Source organism: Hypanus sabinus, chromosome 2 (assembly GCF_030144855.1).
Source record: "Hypanus sabinus isolate sHypSab1 chromosome 2, sHypSab1.hap1, whole genome shotgun sequence".
Classification (NCBI taxonomy): Eukaryota; Metazoa; Chordata; class Chondrichthyes; order Myliobatiformes; family Dasyatidae; genus Hypanus; species Hypanus sabinus.
Window position 1 is genome coordinate 107,675,103 of NC_082707.1, and position 21,198 is coordinate 107,696,300.

A 21,198-nucleotide genomic window follows, 5' to 3' on the forward strand; every position below is an offset into this window, starting at 1 on the left:
TGGCCTGCTGTGTTCCACCAGTATTTAGTGTGTGTTGTTTGAATTTCCAGCATCTGCAGATTTCCTTGTGTTTACCCTTTTATACCAACTCTCTGCTTTCTATCGGTTAACCAATCCACTATCCATGCCAATAAACCTCCTTCGACTCTATGCATCTTATAAATAAGTCTTTTGTGCAGCACCTTATCGAACGCCTTCTGGAAATCCAAGTATACAACATCCACCTGTTCTCCTCTATCCACTGCACTCAATATGTCCTCAAAGAACTCCAGTAAAGTTTGTCAAACAGGACCTGCCCTTTCTGAATCCATGCTGCGTCTGTCTAATGGACCACTCCTTTCTAAATGTTTCGCTATTTCTTCCTTAATGACAGCTTCAAGCATTCTCCTGACTACAGATGTAAAGCTAACTGGCCTATAATTGCCTGTCTTTTGCCTACATCCTTTTTTAAAAAGTGGCGTGACACTTCCTGTCTTCCAATACGCTGGGACCTGCCCAGAGTCTAGAGAGCTTTGGTAAATGATTACCAACGCATCTACTATAACCTCCACCAATTCCTTCAGCACCCTGGGATAAATCTCATTGGGACCAGGGGACTTATCTACCTTCAAGCCCTCTAGTTTGCTTGTCACTATGTCTTTAATGACATTGATTTTATCAAGGTCCTCATCTCCCATTTTGTCCATAATATCCTTTTTTGGCATATTAGACGTATCCTCCACCGTGAAGACCGACACAAAATAGTCGTTCAATGCCTCAGCCATTTCCTTATCACCCAATATCAATTTCCCCTTCTCGTCTTCCAAGGGACCTACATTGACTTTGGCCACCCTCTTCTGCTTTAGATACTAATAAGAATTTTTTCAATCTGTTTTTAGATTTTGTGCTAATTAACTTTCATACTCTATCTTCCCTTTCCTTATTTCTTGTTTAGTTGTTCTTTGATGCTTTTTAAACTTTTCTCAATCCTCCAGTCTCCCAGTACTCTTTGTGATCTTGTACACATGAACTTTTAATCTGATACTATCTTTTATTTCCTTTGTTATCCAAGGTTGGCTCTCCCCACACTTACTGTCCTTACTTTTGTCTGGAATATACTTTTGTTGAGCACTGTGAAAAATTTCTTTGAAAATATTCCGCTGTTCCTTAACTGTCCTACCAAATAGCCTGTGCTCCCAATTCACATTAGCCAACTCCTCCCTCATCCTGTTGTAATCTCCCTTGTTCAAGAATATTACACTAGTTTCAGATCTAACTATTTAATCCTCCATCTGTATGCGAAATTCGATCATACTATGATCACTCTTTCCAAGAGGATCCCTGACTACAAGATCATTAATCTTACCTGTCTCATTGCACAGGACTAGATCTAAGATAGCATTTTCCCTTTTAGGCTCAATAACATGCGGCTCAAGAAAGCCATCATGCATGTATTCTATGAAGTTCTCCTCAAGGCTTCCTTGACCAACCTCATTCACCCAATCTATGTGGTAGTTAAAATCTCCCATGACAACTGCCGTTCCGTTCTTACAAGCCTCAGTTATTTCTTGGTTAATTGCCTCTGCCACTACAATATTTTTATTAGGTGGCCTATAGACAACTCCCACCAGTGATTTTTTTCCCTTTACTATTCTTAACCTCCACCCAGATGGACTTAACATGCTGAGATCTTATATTGTCTCTCACAATCGCCCTGATCTCATCCTTAATTCAGAGCGCCACCTCTTTTGCCTTCCTGCCTATCTTTCTTACCTGATATTACCTGATACTCTTGGATATTTAATTCCCAGTCATCACCACTTTGCAACCAGGTTTCTGTAATGGCCACTAAATCATATGCCTTGGTACTGATCTGTGCCACAAGTTCACTAACCTGGTTTCCAATACTACGGGCATTTACAAACGTTTGTAGATAAAGTGCCCTTATACTCATTGTCCTTTTAGAATCTAGTGACCTATGTGATTATTGCTTTTTACCTTTATGCACTCTACTCTTACTTTTTTCTTCACTAACTCTAGCTTTGGTGTCTGCATCACTTCCCTCCTCTTTTCTGTATTGATTTCCATCCCCCTGCCATATTAGTTTAAAGTCTTCTTGACAGCACTGGCAAACAGTCTCCCTAGGACATTGATCCCAGCCCCGCCCAGATGTAAACCCTCTGGACAGTACTGGTCCCACCTCCCCCAGCAGTTCCAGTGCCCCAAGAATCTGAAACCCTCCCTCCTGCACCACCGCTAAAGCCACATATTCATTCTAGCTATCCTGCTATTCCAACTCTGGCTAGCAGGTGACACCGGTAATAATCCTGAGATTATTACTTTTGAGGTCCTGCTCTTGAATTTATCTCCTAGCTCCCTAAGTTCAGCTTGTAGGACCTCATCCCGCTTTCTTCCTATATTGTTGGTACCTGTATGCACCATGTCAGCTGGCTGCTCACCCTCCCCTTTCAGAATGCCCTGCAGCCTCTCCGAGACATCTCAGACCCTTGCACCTGGGAGGTAACATAGCATACAGGAGTCCAGTTTGTGGCCACAGAAGCTCCTCTTTATTACCCTAACAATGGAATCCCCTACCACAGCTCTGCCATTCCTTTTCTTGCCCTCTTGTGCCGCAGAGCCACCCATGGTGCCATGATCCTGGCTACTGCTGCCTTCACCTGATCCAACAGACTCCAAAGAGGTATATCTGCTTTGGAGGGAGATGACCGCAGGAGACTCCTGTACTACCTTCCTGCTACTACTCTTCCTGTTGGTCACCCATTCCCTATCTTTCCTTAGATCTTTATACTGCGGTGTGACCAACTCACTAAATGTACTATCCACAACATTCTCAGTATCTCCGATGCTCCGGAGTCCAGGAGCAGCTCCAGTGCCACCATGCCGTCTATCAGGAGCTGCAGCTGGACACACTTCCTGCACACATAGTCTTCCATAACCAGCTACTCAAAGCATTTCATTATTGTTGAGTTCAGTGTTAACGCAGGAATGGGCGAAGGGGAGTCTTACAGGGGATGAGCTAATGCTAGTGGGAGTAGCTTACGGGGTAGCTCTAGCTAGGGAAGAAGCCTGATGCCACATTAGTGTGCTTGTTGTCCAGGAGGAAGCAACTGAAGAGCTTTAGCTGAATGCCATGAAGAACCAATTGATAGACGACCAATTGCTGGAGTGGGCCTGTTTCTGAGACAGGCCGCTGAAAGAGAGACACTCGGCCTCCAGGGTGTTCGCCTGTTACGCGTTGACGTCAGTGTTGCGGCTAGGTCTTGGCACCGGAAGTGTCGTCACACCGGGCGGCGGGTGAGGGTGCCAGAGATCGCCAGTCTGTGTCAGCTGTGACCGAGTGGTTCTTCATCGTGAGTGGAGGCGAGGGCGGTAAGGGTCCAGTTCGGATGTATTGTCTTGGGTTGAAGCAGAGCGGTATGCTCGGTGATAGCCTGTCCCCGGCCCTTTCCCAGACGACTGGTTAAGTCACTGATTCCCACAGTCAGTCCGCTGTAATGGGATGTGACCCGGCAGGACCTGCTTCCCCTGGATCCGCCGTGATATACATCTGTCGGGAACGACTGCTCGAGTGCTGTCGCTGTGTTAGATCACGGCTGAAATATATGCTCCGCCCCACCCCCACTTTCTTCCTCACCCACAGTGCCCGGCTCTTACTACCCCTCCCGGCTGCTGGTCAACTCGTCCATCAGAGTGGTCATTCACCTTCCAAAAATTAGCTTGTTGAGGACTTTTTATTTAACAAGTCTGACTAGTTCTGTTGTGCTGTCTTGTGTTTAGCCATTAAGATTCTGAAATTTCAGCAATCTGTATACCTAGTTTCACGAGCAACTGTAAAACAAGTTAGCTATTGAACAGCATTCGTGTTACCTGGTTTTACCTCAATGTGGAAAATAAACAATTGAGTGTGTATATCAAACGTGACCTCCAAGGTGGTCAAAGTTGGAATCCAGACATTACTTAAGAGGTGAATTTTAACATATACTTGTTGATAATCATGTGGAACATACATATACCATATGTTATGTTAACGAAAGGGGATAATTTATTAACTCTTTATGCTGTACCTGTAATAAGTTATTCTAGATTGAGTGATAAGTGCTTTCACATGACCTGTATGACATACTTGGTATCCTCATTCTTTCAACTTGCTAATGTGCGATGAGGGTATCTGCTAACAATCACTGATGACCCTGCTTCACACTTTTCATCCGATATTGTTTTACCATTCAGCTGAGTTGGCCTATCCTTGTTTCTATTCTTGTTTGTCCAGTACAACTACCAGATTGGATTCTAGTCCTAGTCATCTCTACTTGACCACATTTATTTCTTGGCCTGTATGCTACCTGTTGGTAACCCCTGAAATCAAAGTTGTGTATATATGACAATGAATTTGAGCACAGGTGCAATGAGAAACTGACTTGCAGCAGCTTCACAGGCACATAGCATCAGAGATAGAGCGTTCACAAGAAAAACAAATCTAAGTTATAACAATTTTTATAATATAGTTTACTTTCCTGAACCCTGAATTGACTCTATAGCTGTGGCCTGCAACCACTGGCACTCATCTCAACCTTGGACTGGCTGTGTGACTGACCACGTGTTTGGGGACTCTGCAGTTCATGTTCTGAATGTTATTTGTTTACTTTTTTATTGTTTGTGTGATCTGTTCCTTTTTTCACACTTCGGGTGTTTGACAGTCTTTGTTGTGTAGGGTTTTTAAAATGGATTCTATTGTGTTTCTTTGTTTTGTGGCTGCCTGCAAGAGGACAAACTCAAGGTTGTAAATGATATGCATACTTTCATAATAAGTGATTTTTGAACTTTGATGTCATGTTTCAGATGCCAATCGATGACATCCAGCTCTACTTCACCATCATCTCTCCTGTGTCTCTGACCCTGTCAGATTGATTATCCAAATTCCATTACTAGAGCAGGAGATATTTCCTCTCAAAAAATATTGTATAAGTTCAATGTACATTTATTATCAACATATGTATGCAGTATACAACCTTGAGATTTGTCCTCCTACAAATAGCCACGAAACAAAGAAACATAATGGAATCTATTTAAGGAAAACATCAAACACCCAATGATGGTCTTAGTCATTCCCTTCAGACTGCAAATAATATGTTCCTTGGCCACCATCTCCAACTCTGTCAAAATAGGAAACAGACTGTTCATGGCTTATTGACTCTGAGATTAGCATCTGACAGCAGGACAATCTAATTCCAAATACATTTTGCCTTTGCAGATTTACCACTGCCTAAACATAATGCTGAAACCACCATTCATGTTTATGTTAACTAGGCAAAATCTATAATTCTTTCTTCCTCTATCTCGATTTGCACCATGTTTCATTCACTTCTGAAATTTACTGATTTTTTTTTGCTTCCCATTTCAACACTGACTTTGCTAGTTCTTATTTGTAAATCCCGTTGTGGGTTTAGTCATAAGAACATAAAACAATAGGAGCAGGAGTTTGCCACCTGACAAATTGAGCCAGCTCTGCCATTCAGTAAGATCATGGCTGATCTGGCCATGGACTCATCTCCACCTACCTGTCTTTTCCTCATATCTCTCAATTCTCCTGCTGTGCAAAAATCTATCCAACCTTGTCTTAAGTCTATTTACAGAGGTAGCTTCCATTGGGCAGAGGATTTCACAGATTCACCATGCTCTGGGAAAAGCAGTTCCTCCTCCTCTTCATCCTAAATCTACTTCCCCGAATCTTGAGGCTATGTCCCTAGTTCTAGTCTCACCTATGAGTGGAAACAATTTTCTGCCTTTCTTATCTATCCCTTTCATTATTTTATATAAGGAAGATCTGTAAGATCTCCTCCCATTCTTTTGAATTGCAGCGAATACAGTCCCAGGTGACTCAATCTCTTCACATAGTCTAACCCTCTCATCTCTGGAATCAACCCGGTGAACCTCCTCTGCACCACCTCCAAAGCCACTATATCCTTCCTCAAGTAAGGAGACCAGAACTGCTCGCAGTACTGTAGATGTGACCTCACCAGTACCTGGTACAGTTAGAGCATAACCTACATATTCTTCAATTCAATCCCTCTAGCAGTGAAGGCCGACATACCATTTGCTTTCTTGATAGCCTGCTGCACCGGCAAACCAACCTTTTGTGATTCATGCACAAGCACTCCCAAGTCCATCTGCACAGCAGCATGCAGAAATTTTTTACCCTTGAAATAATGATCTGCTCTTCCATTTTCCTCACATCCTTTCAGCCAGAGTTTGAACAGAGGTCTTAAAGGCTTGTAAACTGTCATTTTCTTTTTATCACCTTTAGCCATGCCTTCTGTGTAGGGCTTAAATTCTGGAAGTTTCTACACAGACCAGGATTTCTGTCTCCCACTTGTCCTTTAATGTTTTTGAAGGCCTATTTCTTTATCAATATCTCTAGTCTCATTGATGATATTCCACTGATACCAATATCTAATGGCTACATGGATAGATAGGGTGGTTAATTAGGTATATGACATTATGACATGCTTGCCTTCATATGTTGGGGCATAGAATATATGAGTTGGGATGATATACAGGCAGTCCCCGGGTTACGAACGAGTTCTGTTCCTAAGTCCGTCTTTAAGTCAGATTTGTACATAAGTTGGAACAGGTACATCTGGTATTATTTAGCATCAGTTAGTCAAATGTTTGTCTTAGTATATAGTATATATTTTACCTTTCTATGCATATAAAACACTATGCATAAGAAACATATGTATTTCAATAATTAAACCACTGCGTTGCTTAGTAATAATTGTAGCTTTTATTGGGGCAGGGCCTTTCACATGCTCCATTATTCTCACTTTATCCTTTAAAATTGTTCCAATTGTTGACCGATTGTAGCCTAACACTTTTCCAATGATTGATGGTGTTTCACCTCTTTCGGATTGCTTTATTATTTCCACTTTATTTTCAATCGTGATCATTTTCCATCAACTGAACAGAAACACTGCGGATTCAGCAGCAGCCGCAGGAGGTGGGTCCTGTGCTCCTCCGGGTCCTAAAGTCCACCCGCCCTGAGACAGGTTAAATGGGACAAGTGGGGGCAGTGCTGACTGGAAAAGGGGGGTCAGGGTGAAACTTGCTAAGAAAAATTTAAGCCAAATACGAAGTTACACACTCAAACACAGTGTTAACGGCAACGTGATCTGATTTAAAATGACGGATGGCGTTCTCCTTCCTCGAGTTGATGAATTTTTAATATAATAGGCTTTGTGGCAGGCTGTTCATAAGTACGAGTTGTTCGTAAGTTGGACGTTTGTAACTCGGGGACTGTCTGTATTGAAACCACGACACACTGGTTAGTCTGCACTTGGAGTATCGTGTGCATCTTTGGTCATTGTACTCTTAGAAAGATGTGATTGTCTCCGAGAGAGTGCAGAAGAGATTCCCCAGGGTGGTGTGAGTTGGATAGGCTAAGCGTGAAGGGTATTTAATGTGTCTTTTACCCTTAGTAGAACTATTAAAACAGAGGCAACAGGTTTATGGTGAGGGGAAAGAGTTTTAAAGAGGATTTGTGGAACATGTTTTTTTAAAAATGTGGCTAATGTGCGCCTAGAGGAGGTGGTGGAGGACAGAAGTATTACCGTTTACTCAAGGCAGTGAGTTCAAAAGTTATGTTGCACCTTTAAAACACTTTAGTTAGGCTGCACCAGGAGTAATAACATTTAATTCTAGTTGCCACATTCTAGGTAGGATATAGAGAATTTGGAGAGGGTGAAAAAGGTTTTTCAGGATGCTGCCTGTATTAGAGGGTGTGGGTTATGAGGAGAGCTTGAACAGACTTTTCTCTGGAGCAGTGGAGGCTGAGAGCAAACCTGATAGAAGTTTTTGTAGGGCACAGACAGCTGGTACATTTTTCTCCCAAGTTAAAATGTCTAGTGTGTTTAAGGTAAGAGGTGTGCAGGGCAAGTTTTTTTGTATAGAGCCTAGAAAATACTGCTGGAGTTGGTGCGCTGGTTGTTGAAGGCAAATATGAAAAATGCATTCAATAAACTCTTAAGTAGGCACATGGATGTGCAGAGGATGGAGAGAGAAGGACATTGTGTAAGTAGAAGAGTGTAGTTTAGTTAGACATTTAATTAGTTTGGAAAAACATGTGCTGTACTGGTCTATGAGGTGTTTTGAAAGGCACTTGAGTAGATGAGGCTTAGAAGCATGTAGTCATAATGCAGGCATTGGGGATATTGTGGCGACCCACTTTCTGCGCAGGCAAACCGGCTCACAAATAGCCAGCGCGTGGAGGGAGACTTTGGTAATGCACCTCTGACGTCATTTCCGCCCGGAGAGGGCGGGCGCTAGGGATTAAATGCCAGCGCTGTGAAGTTTGAATAAACTAGTCTCGAAATGACTTATCGACTGCGTGTCGTTATTTCAGCGCTGTGTGTAGAACATCGCTACATTGGTGACCCCGACGGTCCAAACGAGATTTGGACCAAAGATGACCGACTCTTTATCTGTTCATGCAGTTTTGCTAAAACTGTTGACTTTCTGGACACTGCGACCACGCATGTGGTTTAGCCAAGCAGAAGCCCAGTTCCAGATTCGGCAGATTTCCTCTGATTACACGCGTTACTACCACGTGGTGAGTGCCCTTGACCAGGAGACGGCCGCCCAGGTTGCGGATTTCATACAGTCGCCCCCAGAAGAAGGCAGATATGAAGCATTCAAAGCGCTGCTAATTGAGACCTTTGGCCTCTCACGGCGTGAGCGAGGTGCCCACCTGTTTCACCTGGACGGTTTGGGAGACAGACTGCTGTCAGCATTGATGAACGAGATGCTATCTCTGGCTGACTGACACAAGCCCTGCCTCATGTTTGAGCAAGTGTTCCTAGAGCGACTGCCCGAGGACATACATCTGCTGCTGGTCGACACAGATTTCAGCAACCCCCGGAAGGTGGCGGACCGGGCAGACGTGCTGTGGAAAGCCAAGAGGGAGAGCGTGGCATCAGTCGGTCAGATTAGCAGGGCACGCGCCCAACAGCGGACCAGACCAGGCCTGGCAGGGGGACGCACACAACACAGAGGCAGCAGTGAGGAGGCCAGTGAACAGTGGAGTTTCTACCACCAGTGGTGGGGCACAAAAGCCCGCTGTTGTCGCCCGCCCTGCAAGGGCCAGCTGCCGCTAATGACTATGGCGGCTGGCCACCAGGACAGTCTCTTGTATGTCTGGGACAAACAGTCGGGACGCCGCTTCTTGGTTGACACCGGAGCGGAGATCAGCATCCTGCCCCTGAAGGGGTACGACACCCGGAACAGGAAGCCAAGACCCTCCCTGAGGGCTGCAAACGGCAGCACGATACGGACCTACGGCACCCGCACAGTGCAGCTGTAGTTTGGCGCCAGCTGGTTCACGTGGGACTTCACACTGGCTGCAGTGGCTCAACCACTCCTGGGGGTGGACTTCTTGCGAGCTCACAGCCTGCTGGTTGACTTGCAAGGGAAAAGACTGGTACATACCGAGACTTTCCAGACGTTCTCCCTGGGTGAAGCCAAGTTGCTGGCCCCACACCTGGACTCCATCACGCTGTCAGCAACGAATTCATCAGAATCCTGACAGACTTTCCATCGATTCTGGCACCGCTGTTCACGGCAGCCGTGCCCAGACACGGGGTTCAGCACCACATTCCGACCCAGGGACCACCCCTCCATGCCCGCGCACAAAGGCTCCCCCCGGAAAAGCTCCGCCTGGCGAAGGAGGAGTTAAAGAGGATGGAGGAATTGGGGATCGTACGGAGGTCGGACAGCCCATGGGCCTCCCCCCTGCACATGGTGCCCAAAGCAGCCAGGGGTTGGAGACCATGCGGCAACTACCGCAGACAAAATGAGGATACCACTCCAGTCCGCTACCCCGTGCCGCACATACAGGACTTTGCAGCAAACCTGCACGGGGCAAGAATCTTTTCCAAAGTAGACCTCGTCTGGGGATACCATCAAATCCCGGTGCACACTGAAGACATCCCCAAAACAGCACTTATCACCCCGTTCAGCCTGTTCAAATTCCTCTGAATGTCGTTTGGCCTGAAGAATGCCGCACGGACGTTCCAGTGGCTAATGGACGCAACCTGGACTTTGCGTTCATCTATTTGGACGACATCCTTATAGCCAGCAGTTGTTGTCAGGAGCATCTGTCCCACCTCCGCCAGCTCTACTCCCGCCTGATTTCGGCCTCACGATCAACCCGGCCAAATGCCAGTTCGGTCTCGATACCATCGACTTCCTGGGCCACAGGATTACCAAAGACAGGGCAACACCTCTGCCCGCCAAGGTAGATGCGATCCGCCACTTTGCCTGGCCCAACACGGTCAAAGGCCTGCAGGAGTTCGTTGGTATGGTGAACTTCTACCTCCGTTTCCTCCCCTCAGCAGCCAGTATCATGTGCCCTTTGTACACCCTGATGTTGGGTAAAGGCAAGGACATTACTAGCAACAAGGAGGCCGCAGCCGCTTTCTTTAAAGCCAAGGAAGCCTTGGCAGATGCCGTGATGCTGGTGCACCCCAGAATGGACGTTCTGACCGCCCTCACGGTGGATGCATCTGACACAGCAGTCGGTGGGGTGCTGGAGCAGCTCATCGAGGGGCGCTGGCAACCCCTGGCGTTCTTCAGCAAGCACTTACGACCACCCGAACTCAAGTAGAGTGCTTTCGACTGGGAGCTGTTGGCACTGTATCTGGCAATCCGGCATTTCAGGTACTTCTTACTTCTTAGTTCACCGCATTCACGGACCACAAACCGTTGACCTTCATGTTCACGAAGGTGTCTGATCCCTGGTCGGCTCGCCAGCAGCGACATCTGTCTTACATCTCGGAGTACACCACAGCCATCCAGCATGTCTCAGGAAAGGACAACGTCGTGGCGGACGCACTCTCCAGACTAGATGTCCAGGCCCTGTCCCTGGGGGTGGACTATGCGACACTGGCGGAGGCGCAGCAGGCAGACGACGAGATACCCAGCTATAGGACCACAGTCTCGGGTTTGCAGCTGCAGGACTTTCTTGTAGGCCCAGGTGATAGGACCCTCCTGTGTGACGTGGCTACTGGCCAACCTTGCCCCATGGTCCCAGCAGCCTGGAGGCGGTGAGTTTCGACTCGATATGCGGTTTGGTGGACCCATCTATCAGGATAACCATCCAGCTGGTCTCCAGCAAGTTCGCGTGGCACGGACTTTGCAAGCAGGTCAGTGAATGGGCCAGAATGTGCACGCAGTGCCAAACAGCCAAGGTGTAGCGGCACACTAAAGCCCCGCCGCAGCAGTTTGAACCCACCCACCGGAGGTTCAGCCACATTCGTGTGGATATCGTGGGCCCCCTACCAGTGTCCAGAGGAGTGCGGTTCCTCCTAACTATGGGTGACTGGTTCACGAGGTGGCCAGAGGCAGTCCCACTCACCGACACATCTGCCGATTCCTGCGTCCGAGCACTGATCGCAACCTGGGTAGCACGCTTCAGGGTACCGGTCCACATTACCTCTGACAGAGGCGCCCAGTTCTCCTCCAGCATGTGGTCGGCTGTGACCAGCCTGTTGGGAACGCAGCTACACCACACAACTGCCTACCACCCGCAGTCGAAAGGACTGGTGGAACGCTTCCACCGTCACTTGAAGTTGGCTCTCATGGCCCGCTTGAGCGGACCTAACTGGGTGGACAAGCTTCCCTGGGTCCTACTTGGAATTTGTACAGCGCCCAAAGAGGATCTGCACGCCTCGTCGGCCGAGTTGGTGTATGGCACGCCCCTGGCCGTCCCGGGAGAGTTCATACCAGCTCCAAGGGGGGCAAGAGGAAGAACCCGCAGCAGTCCTGGACAGGCTACGTGAAAGGCTCGGCAACCTGGCCCCCGTACCAACTTCACAGCATGGACGGACCCCGACCCATGTACCCAACGACCTGCAGTAAGTTTGTGTTTGTATGAAGGGGCGGACACCGGGCACCGCTACAGCGGCCGTACGAGGGGCCGTTCCGAGTGATCAACAACAATGGGTCCACATACGTACTGGACATTGGGGGGAGAGAGGAGGTTTTCACGGTGGACCGACTCAAACCAGCCCATGTGGACGGCGCAGCTGGTCGAGGTTCAGGCACCGCGGTGCAGAGGCAGACCTCCCAAACAGAGGCTGATCCAGACTGTGGACATTGGGGGGTGTATCGCCGGTTCTGGGGGGGGGGGGTTATGTGGTGACCCACTTTGCACAGGCGAACCGGCTCACAAGTAGTCAGCGCTCAGGGAGAGACTTTGGTAATGCACCTCTGACGTCATTTCTGCCTGGAGAGTGCGGACGCTAGGGATTAAATGCCAGCACCGGGAAGTTTGAATAAACTAGTCTCGAAACGACTTACTGCGTGTCGTTATTTCAGCGCTGTGTGTAGCACATCGCTACGATATAATGTAAGTGGGCAAAAACATGGGCTTTGTACATGATGGACTCAAAATTTTAATGCTGTGCAACTCTGACTTTATAAAACATTCTGAGATGTCTTACTGCAATTTACTGTAAATGTTCGATCATGGACAATGTTTAGTACAACTGCCTCTTCACAATTGAAGGAACCCTGGTTCAATTGTGACTTGCAGCGCAGTCTCTATTTCTGCTCCAGTTTCCTCCCTCATTTACATTTTCCAACAAGCACAACTTTGGAGGAAAAGATTTTTTTTTCTTTTTTTTTTGTTCACTAACTATTAAGTGAAATTCTTTTCAGTATCTCAAAGCTTTGGGTAGTTATATTTTATTCACAAGGTATTATTGCAGACCACACATGGGATACTCTTTTCAGTTTTGGTCACCTCATTATAGGAAGGATGTAGAGATTTAGAATGGGTGCAGAGATTTACCAGGATGCTGCCTGCATTAGAGAGCGTGTCTTATGATAGGTTGAGGGAGCTAAGGTTTTTCTTCTTGGAGTGAAGGGGGATGAGAGGTGACTTGATGGAGGTGCATAAGATGATAAGTAGATAGCCAGAGATATTTTTCCCAGGGCAGAAATGGCTAATACAATGGGGGTATAATTTTAATTGGATTAAAGGGTTAAGTTTTTTTACACAGACTGCTGAATATGTGGAGCACCATGATAGAAGCAGATACACTAGGGCAGGGGTCAGCAACCTTTACCACTGAAAGAGCCACTTGGACCCGTTTCCCACAGAAAAGAAAACACTGGGAGCCGCAAAACCCGTTTGACATTTAAAATGAAATAACACTGCATACAACGTTTTGTTTTGCCTTTATGCTATGTATAAACAAACTATAATATGTTGCATTTATGAAATTGATGAACTCCTGCAGAGAAAACGAAATTACATTTCTGCATGCAACAAAAACATTTTGAACTCCGAAAAAAAGACGTTGGGTTGAAGGTTACTTTTAAGTAAAATACTCAACGTCTATTTGAGTCCTCCTTGTATTTATGAAAAACGCCAAACTTAAATTTGCCGCCAGCAGCAAACCAAAAATAACGTCAGCCAGCTGTCAACCTGAAAAATAAAAGGACTATTTCACTGAACAATGAAAACATATGAATATACGTAAAATAATAGGCAATTAAAATATTTATCATACTTGTTCAGGTTGACTCACACCTGACAATGCAGTCGTATTCAGTAGGGATGGATCGATGCTTAGGGGAGTGACCGGGAAGGATAATGTGTTTTTTTCCTCTCTGAACTCACAGAAGCGTTTCCCAAATGATGTTTGCATTGCAATGATTGCAGAATGTAAATACTCCGAATTTATCATGTCGTGACCTTGTTTGAACTCTCTCAAATTGGGGAAGTGAGACAATGTGCCTTTCTGTAAATCTCTGGCAAGCAACGTCAACTTGCGCTCGAATGCCAAAACATCCTCCAACATGTGCAGGGCTGTACGTCCTTACCCCGTTGAAGAGCTGTGTTCAGCGTGTTCAGGTGCGCTGTCATGTCTACCATGAAGTGTAGCTTTTCCAGCCACTCTGGCTGTTCCAGCTCAGGAAAGTTGAGCCCTTTGCTGCCCAGGAAAGTTTTCTCTTCTTCCAGACACGCGACAAAGCGTTTCAGCACCTCCCCTCTGGACAGCCAGCGATAAAAACACGTTGTAGCGGTTGCTACACGCAGTCAGTAAACTGCAGTCAAAGATAGCTTTATTCGAACTAAACAGCCTTGCTTTTAAGCCTCCCTCAACCCGCCCCCCATGGGCGCGGATGCTGCAAAAGGCACGTACTCACAAACCCCCGTAGGCTATCTCCCTTAGCCTGAGCGCTGGCTAATTGTGAGCCGGTTCGGATGTGTCAGGAAATGGGTCGCCACAACGTCTTATTTAGATTGTACAAGATCACCATAATCTTCAAATTTAGAATTACATTTCAAAAACTAACAAACTAACATAAAATACATTTTAATTAAATACTGACCATGTAGCGGTGTGCTACACGCAGCGCTAAAATTACGACACGGAGTCGGTAACGGCAGTCGAAGGAAAAAACTTTATTCGAAATCTTCAGCCTCACTTTTAAGCCTCCCTCAACCTGCCCTCCATGGCGCAGAGGCTCCAAAGCTCTGTGCTCGCAATCCCCCGTAGGCTATCTAATAGTGAGTCGGTTCGGATGTGCCAGGAAAAGGGTCGCCACAACCAATTATTTCCCAAAGCAACAGGGAGCCGCAGCACAGACGTAAAAGAGCCACATGTGGCTCCGGAGCCGCGGGTTGCCAAGCCCCGCACTAGGGCAATGTAAGAAACTGTTGGATAGACACATGGATGATGGGAAAATTGAGGGTTATGTAGGAGGGAAGTTAGATTGATTTTAAAGGCAGGTTAAAACATTGGTGCAACATCATGGTCTGAAGGGTATGTAGTGTTCTAGACTTAAACAGGAAATGATAGAGGAAAGCCAATAAAAGGCGTTAGGAGGGCTAGGGTCCTTCCATTTAAGTAAAATGGCTTTCCTAGCCAGTAAAGTTGACAAGGCTATGATCCGCTGATGGAATAATCCCAAAAATAGCTGTAAATAAGTTTTGTTGTAAATCCAGATCCAGCAATTTAGATAAGGTTTTAAAAACATCTTTCTGAAAATACTCCAACTTTATGCAAAACCAAAACATATGAGTTAAAGTGGCCACCTGAGTATTACACCTATCAAGGATTAACATTGGGAAAAATAGGGCTAATTTATCCTTTGACATATATGCCCGATGCACTACCCTGAACTGTATCAAGGAATGACGGGCACAAATAAATGAAGTATTTACCAGACGAAAAGTTTTATTCCATTGATTATCCGAAAGTAACTCTTAAAATTCCAATTCCCAGGCAGCTTTAATTTTATCTTTAGATATCATTCGTAAATTCAATAACCATTTATAAATCGTAGCTATTGATCCCTTTTTGGAGTGGTTTAACCTGGAAGAGGATATCTATCATATTAGATGGATAAGCGGGGGGATTATTTGGAAGCAAAGTGTGTTTTTTTAAAAAAAATTACTAATTTGTTAATATCTAAAAAAGTGTACATTGGATAAATCAAATTTATCCGCTAGCTGAGTAAAAGACATTAAACAATCCCCTATAAACAAATCCAAAAAGTTGTTATACCTTTGGTTTTCCAAATTAAGAAAGTCTGATCTAAAAATTGATGGTTTAAAAAAATAGTTATGACATATTTTACTAGAAAGGACAAAATTATTTAATTCAAAAAATTTGCAAAACTGAAACCAAATTCTTAATGTATGTTTAATAGTAGGATTAAGGTCTTGTCTACCAAACTTAGAGAGCAGAAAAGAAAGAGGAGCTTCCAGTAAAGAGGCCGAAGAATATCCCTTCACCGAGTTTTTCTCCAATTCCACCCATAAAGAACAGTCATATATGTCTGAATAATGAATCCAACAGGTAATATATCGAATATTAATTGCCCAGTAGTACAGTATATTAATTGCCCAGTAGTACAGTACCATCATCCTTTTTTAATTTCTTCAATAAACGTTTACTCAATCTAGGATTTTATTGTTCCAAATATGGATAAAATTTTAGAGTCTATTCTGTCAAAAAGCTGTTTAGGAACAAATGAAGGAACTGCTTGAAATATATATAAGAATTTAGGTAGAACTATCATTTTAATAGCATTAATTTGACCAATTAATGATAGTGTCATAGGAGACCATTTAGAAAGTGTTGTTGGGTATAATCAATTAATGGGAAAAAATTATATTTATACAGATCTTTAAAATTCTTAGTAACTTTAACACCAAGATAAGTAAATTGATCTTTAGCAATACTAAAAGGTAAATTGCTCATACTGATCCAAATGATTATTAATAAGAAATAACTCACTTTTGTATAAATTTAACTTGTATCCAGAAAAACTACTAAATTTGGAGAATATGGATAACATGGAAGGAATAGGTTTCTTAGGATCTGAAATGTAGATTAACAAGTCATCTGCATATAACGAAACCTTATGAATTTTTCCCCTCTCTTAATACCCTGAATACTATTGGAATTCCAAAGAGCAATAGCAGGAGGTTCTAGAGCCAAGTTAAATAACAGAGGACTAAGAGGACAGACCTGCTGGGTACCTCTGTATAGTCTAAAGTAGGGAGATTTTTGATTGTTAATTATAACTGCAGCCATAGGAGCTTGATATATCAGTTTGAAACCTGGACCAAAATTAAATCTTTAAAAAATTTCAAAAAATAAAACCACTCCACTTTATCAAAGGCTTTTTTTGTGTCAAGGGAAATGACACATTCAGGTTCTTTGGATGGAGAGGAATAAATAATGTTCAATAATCTCTGAATATTAAAGTATGAATATCTATTCTTAATAAATCCAGTTTGATCGTTAGAGATAACTTCAGGTTAAATATTCTCAATCTAATAGCTGTAATTTTTGAAAGAATTTTAGAATCCACATTTAGTTAAGAAATTGGTCTATAAGAGGCACATTCAGATAGATCTTTTCCTTTTTCAGGAATTAGTGAAATTAATGCATAAAGTTTTTGGGAGAGACTCAGGATATAGAATCAGTGAAAACTTGACATAAATGAGGTGTAAATATCTCAGTAAAAGTCTTAAAAAAATTCCACTGTATATCCATCCAGTCGCGGAGCCTCACCTGATTGAAAAGAGGACATAGCCCTTGTAATTTCCTCTTGTTTAATAGGCGCATCTAATGTATTCATATCTTGAGTAGAAATTTTAGGTATATTCAGCTTTTGCAAAGATCTATTCATAGAAGTAGTATTGTCTGAAAAGTCAGATTTATAAAGGTTAGAGTAGAAATCCAGAAATACCTTATTAATTTCCTGAACATCTGACGTTTCAATTCTGTCAGCTCTTCGTATTTTCAAAATCTGTCTTCTAGCCATATCTGCTTTTAAATGACCAGCCAACAATTTGCCTGACTTATCCCCATGTATGTCAAATTGACTTTTAGATTTGAGAAGTTGCTGCTCAATGGGATAGGTCAAAAGCAAATCATGCTGTGAAGTTCCATCCTCATAAAGATCTTCATTAGGTGTTATTGAATAAACTTTATTCCTTTAATTCTATTAGTAATCACTAAAAGTTCCACTTTTGTTTTCTTTCTTAAACTTACTGAATATGAATCCGTCCCCTGAGAAAAGATTTCATCGTATCCCAAATAACCAAATTTGACATTCCCTCAGTTGTATTTAATTCAAAAAATAAAGAAATTCATTCTTTAATAAAATTTACAAAAGCTAAGTCCTATAATAATATAATATTAAATCTCCACTGAGAAGAATTTAAAATGTTATCAGGAAATCTAAATGTTAATTTCATGGGTGCATGATCTGACAATGTGATGACATTATAAGTGTAATTGGCAACAAAGGCACCAATTGCATGTCCAGCAAAAATAATCAATTCTTGAGTATTTATGATATGCATGTAAAAAGAAAGAAAAATCCCTATCTTTAGGATGTATGAATCTCCAGATATCAACCAAACCGTATTTCAATAAAAAAGAGTTAATACAAGTCGCAGCCTTGTTAGGAAGCAATGATCTATCAGCTGAAGGATTTAAACAACAATTAACGTCACTGCCCATAATCAACTTGTATTCACTTAAATTGGCAATGCAGAAATTAGTTTCTTAAAAAATTCAGGATTATCTATATTAGGTGCATAAACACACACCTTTTGACCACATAACAGATCAGTAACAATTAAATAGTTTCCAATTGAATCAGTAACAGTAATAAAATGTATGGAAGGGATTTTAGATTTAACAAAAATAGTCACTTCTCTAATTTTAGTTACTGATAAAGAATGAAATTGATAACCTCTCCAAAATTTAAAGAAATAGTTTTCATCTTCCCTACAAATATGGGTCTCCTGCGCAAAAATAATATCAGCTTGAAGTGTATTTTCCGCTTAATAGGTTGATTCATACTGTTCAAATTCCAAGATATATTAATTTTATTGACATCCATATTTGAAATTTAATATGAGATTTTGTAAGTTAAGTTATTGCATAAGCACAAATCAAATCTACCAGGAAAAACAGAGCATGAACTCGATCAAAGATGAAAAAAAATGCAACATGGTTGACAGAGAAACCTCTCAGGAATGCCCAGTCAAAATACATCTAATCTAATAACCCCACCCCTCCCCCCCAAAACCCAAAAACCGTCCAATAGGCAGACAGCATGCTAAACTACTATCCCCTATTCCCTGTCTCCGATTGGCAGGCTCTTCTCAGACAGTTATGTATTGACACCACTAGCTAAAGACAAAACAAAAGAAAAATTTTGATATGTCTAACAAAGGTTAGAACCTAACTAAGATTGGCCATCTTAAATTCATTTAAAATAAATTAGTTATATACAGGTAGTCCCCGAGTTACAAACGTCTGACTTACGGACAACTTGTACTTACGAACCGAGGAAGGAGAACACCGTCTGCCATTTTAAGTTGGATCGCGATGCCGTCCACCATTTTAAGTCATTGCTGTTGACACTGTGTTGAGTGTTTAATTTTGTATTTGGCTTAAACTTTTCTTAGTAAGATTCACCCTGACCCCACCCCCCTGTTCTGGTCAGCTGGTGGCGCAGTGAGATCAGCGTCGGGCTCGAGAACAGAAGTTCCCGAGTTCAATCCAGTGACAGACCGCTCCTGTGCCGAGTTGATGTCAATCCAGTGACTCCCGTACCATCTATGCCGGGTTGATGTTGAGCTTGCAACTCGACCTTATTAAAAAAAACACTGCCACCTCCAGTTTAAATTCCCATGCGGAATATTGTGGAGGATCAAATACCCAAACCCAGCACAGCCCCCACTTGTCCCATTTAGCCTGTCTCAGTCTCCTTAGCACCCAACGAACCTCGGGAGCCGGCCCAGCTTGGGACCCGCCACCCGCTGTGTTTCTGTTCCATTGACGGGAAGCGATCGTGATTGAAAATAAAGTAGAAATAATAAAGCCTTTGGAAAGAGGTGAAATGCCATCGGTCATTGGTCAACGATCGGAACAATTTTAAAGGATAAAGTGAGAATAATGGAGCATGTGAAAGGTCCTGCCCCGATGAAAGCTACAATTATTACTAAGCAATGCAGTGGTTTAATTATTGGAATACATACGTTTCTTAAGTGTTTTGTATGCATAGAAAGGTAAAATATATACTACATACTAAGACAAACGTTTGACTAAATGACGCTAAATAATACCGAATGTACTTGTTCCAACATGTTCAAATCAGATTTAAAGATGGATTCAGGGACAGAACCTGTATGTAACCTGGGGACTGCCTGTATTCAAAAAAGAGTAAATCCAACCAATTAATACATTATGACTAGTGCTAGCCACTTACAAGTCAATAAAAAAGTAAGTAAATATGTGTACAGGTGGCCCCTGTTTTTCGAACATTCGCTTTACAACAGCTTGCTGTTATGAAAGACCTACATTAGTACTTGTTTTCGCTAACCAAAGAGGATTTTCGTTTTTACGAAAAAAAGACGCCTGCTTTATACGTGTGTTTACCCTGAAAAGACTACCGTGACTGTGAAGCCTTGTGCGGGCAGCTGTGTGTGTATGTGCATACGCATGTACGTATGTATGCGTGTATGTGCAGATTTCTTTCTCCAAATCGATTTTGGTTCGCTGACTTCCCAATTTTGATAAGTGAAACTACGCCGTACATACAATATTTCTACTTTATATAGGCTGTATACTTATCATTCCTGCTCTTATTATATGTTTGTGTTATTTTAGGTTTTATGTGCTATTTGGTATGATTGGTAGGTTATTTTTTGGGTCTGGGAATGCTCAGAAATTTTTCCCATATAAATTAATGGTTTATGACTTCGCTTTATGACATTTTGGCTTACAAACGGTTTCATAAGAATGCTCTGCCTTCAGATAGCGGGGGGAACCTGTATATTAAATCCAAAACTATATTAAGTATTAAAGTTTTTCCATTTCAATGACTCCCAGCTAAGGATTAATTGTTCAAATTGCTTGTGAGACGGCTTTGAACTCCTTTATGAATCTCCAAGTCTCTTCTGGAGAGTTGATCCATTTGGGATGATCATTAGGTGGAGAGATTCTCAAATGAGCTAAGAAGCTCAGAAGGAAGACAATTATTCTTAAAAAGTTCAGTCATCACTTCCCGATGTTTAACTCTTTCAGTATAAACCTCTGGATCAAAATCTTCAATTATGCGAATGGCTGCTCCATTAAGGATTAGCTTCCCGTGTTTCCTTCCATCTCGGAGAATTGCTTCTTAAGTTGGAAAATAATGCAGGGTTAGTATCACATGGTGAGGTTTAATCTCAGGGGAAGGTTTTGGATGTAGAGAGCGATGAGCTCTTATCTGTGATCGGAGGGGCTTCAAGTATCTCACTAAAAAGTGGTGTAACATATCTGTAAAATATTTTTTTTAATTTTTAATTTTTTTTTATCCACAAAAACCACAACCTTAACAAAATCAAATTAAATATTGAGCAGCAAAAGGGAGAATAATATAAAGGCAAAAGTAAACATACACAGCAGAGGTGCACCGCACCAAAAAACCTCAGTCCTCACCCTGTAAGAAAGTCCAATACAGGAGCCTATATCCTTTCAAAGATGTCCCCTCTGTCCTCATTACATAGTCTCAATCTCTCGGTAAAGTATTTGCCAGTTCCCTCAGCCACAGATTGTACGTAGGCACAGAGTCCATTTTCCACATTTGCAGGATTAACTTCTTAGCAATCACCATTCC

General features: G+C 43.0%; 1 protein-coding gene across 2 annotated transcripts in view; it reads left to right on the forward strand.

Moving 5' to 3' along the window:
* Positions 1 to 3,211: 3,211 nt before the first annotated feature.
* psen1 (presenilin 1) overlaps positions 3,212 to 21,198 on the forward strand; it is a 138,818-nt gene continuing 120,831 nt past the window's right edge. For both annotated transcript variants that reach the window (XM_059951664.1, XM_059951679.1), the window contains exon 1: positions 3,212 to 3,369. The gene's annotated coding sequence lies outside the window, so the exon portion shown is untranslated. The remainder of the gene's footprint in view (positions 3,370 to 21,198) is intronic.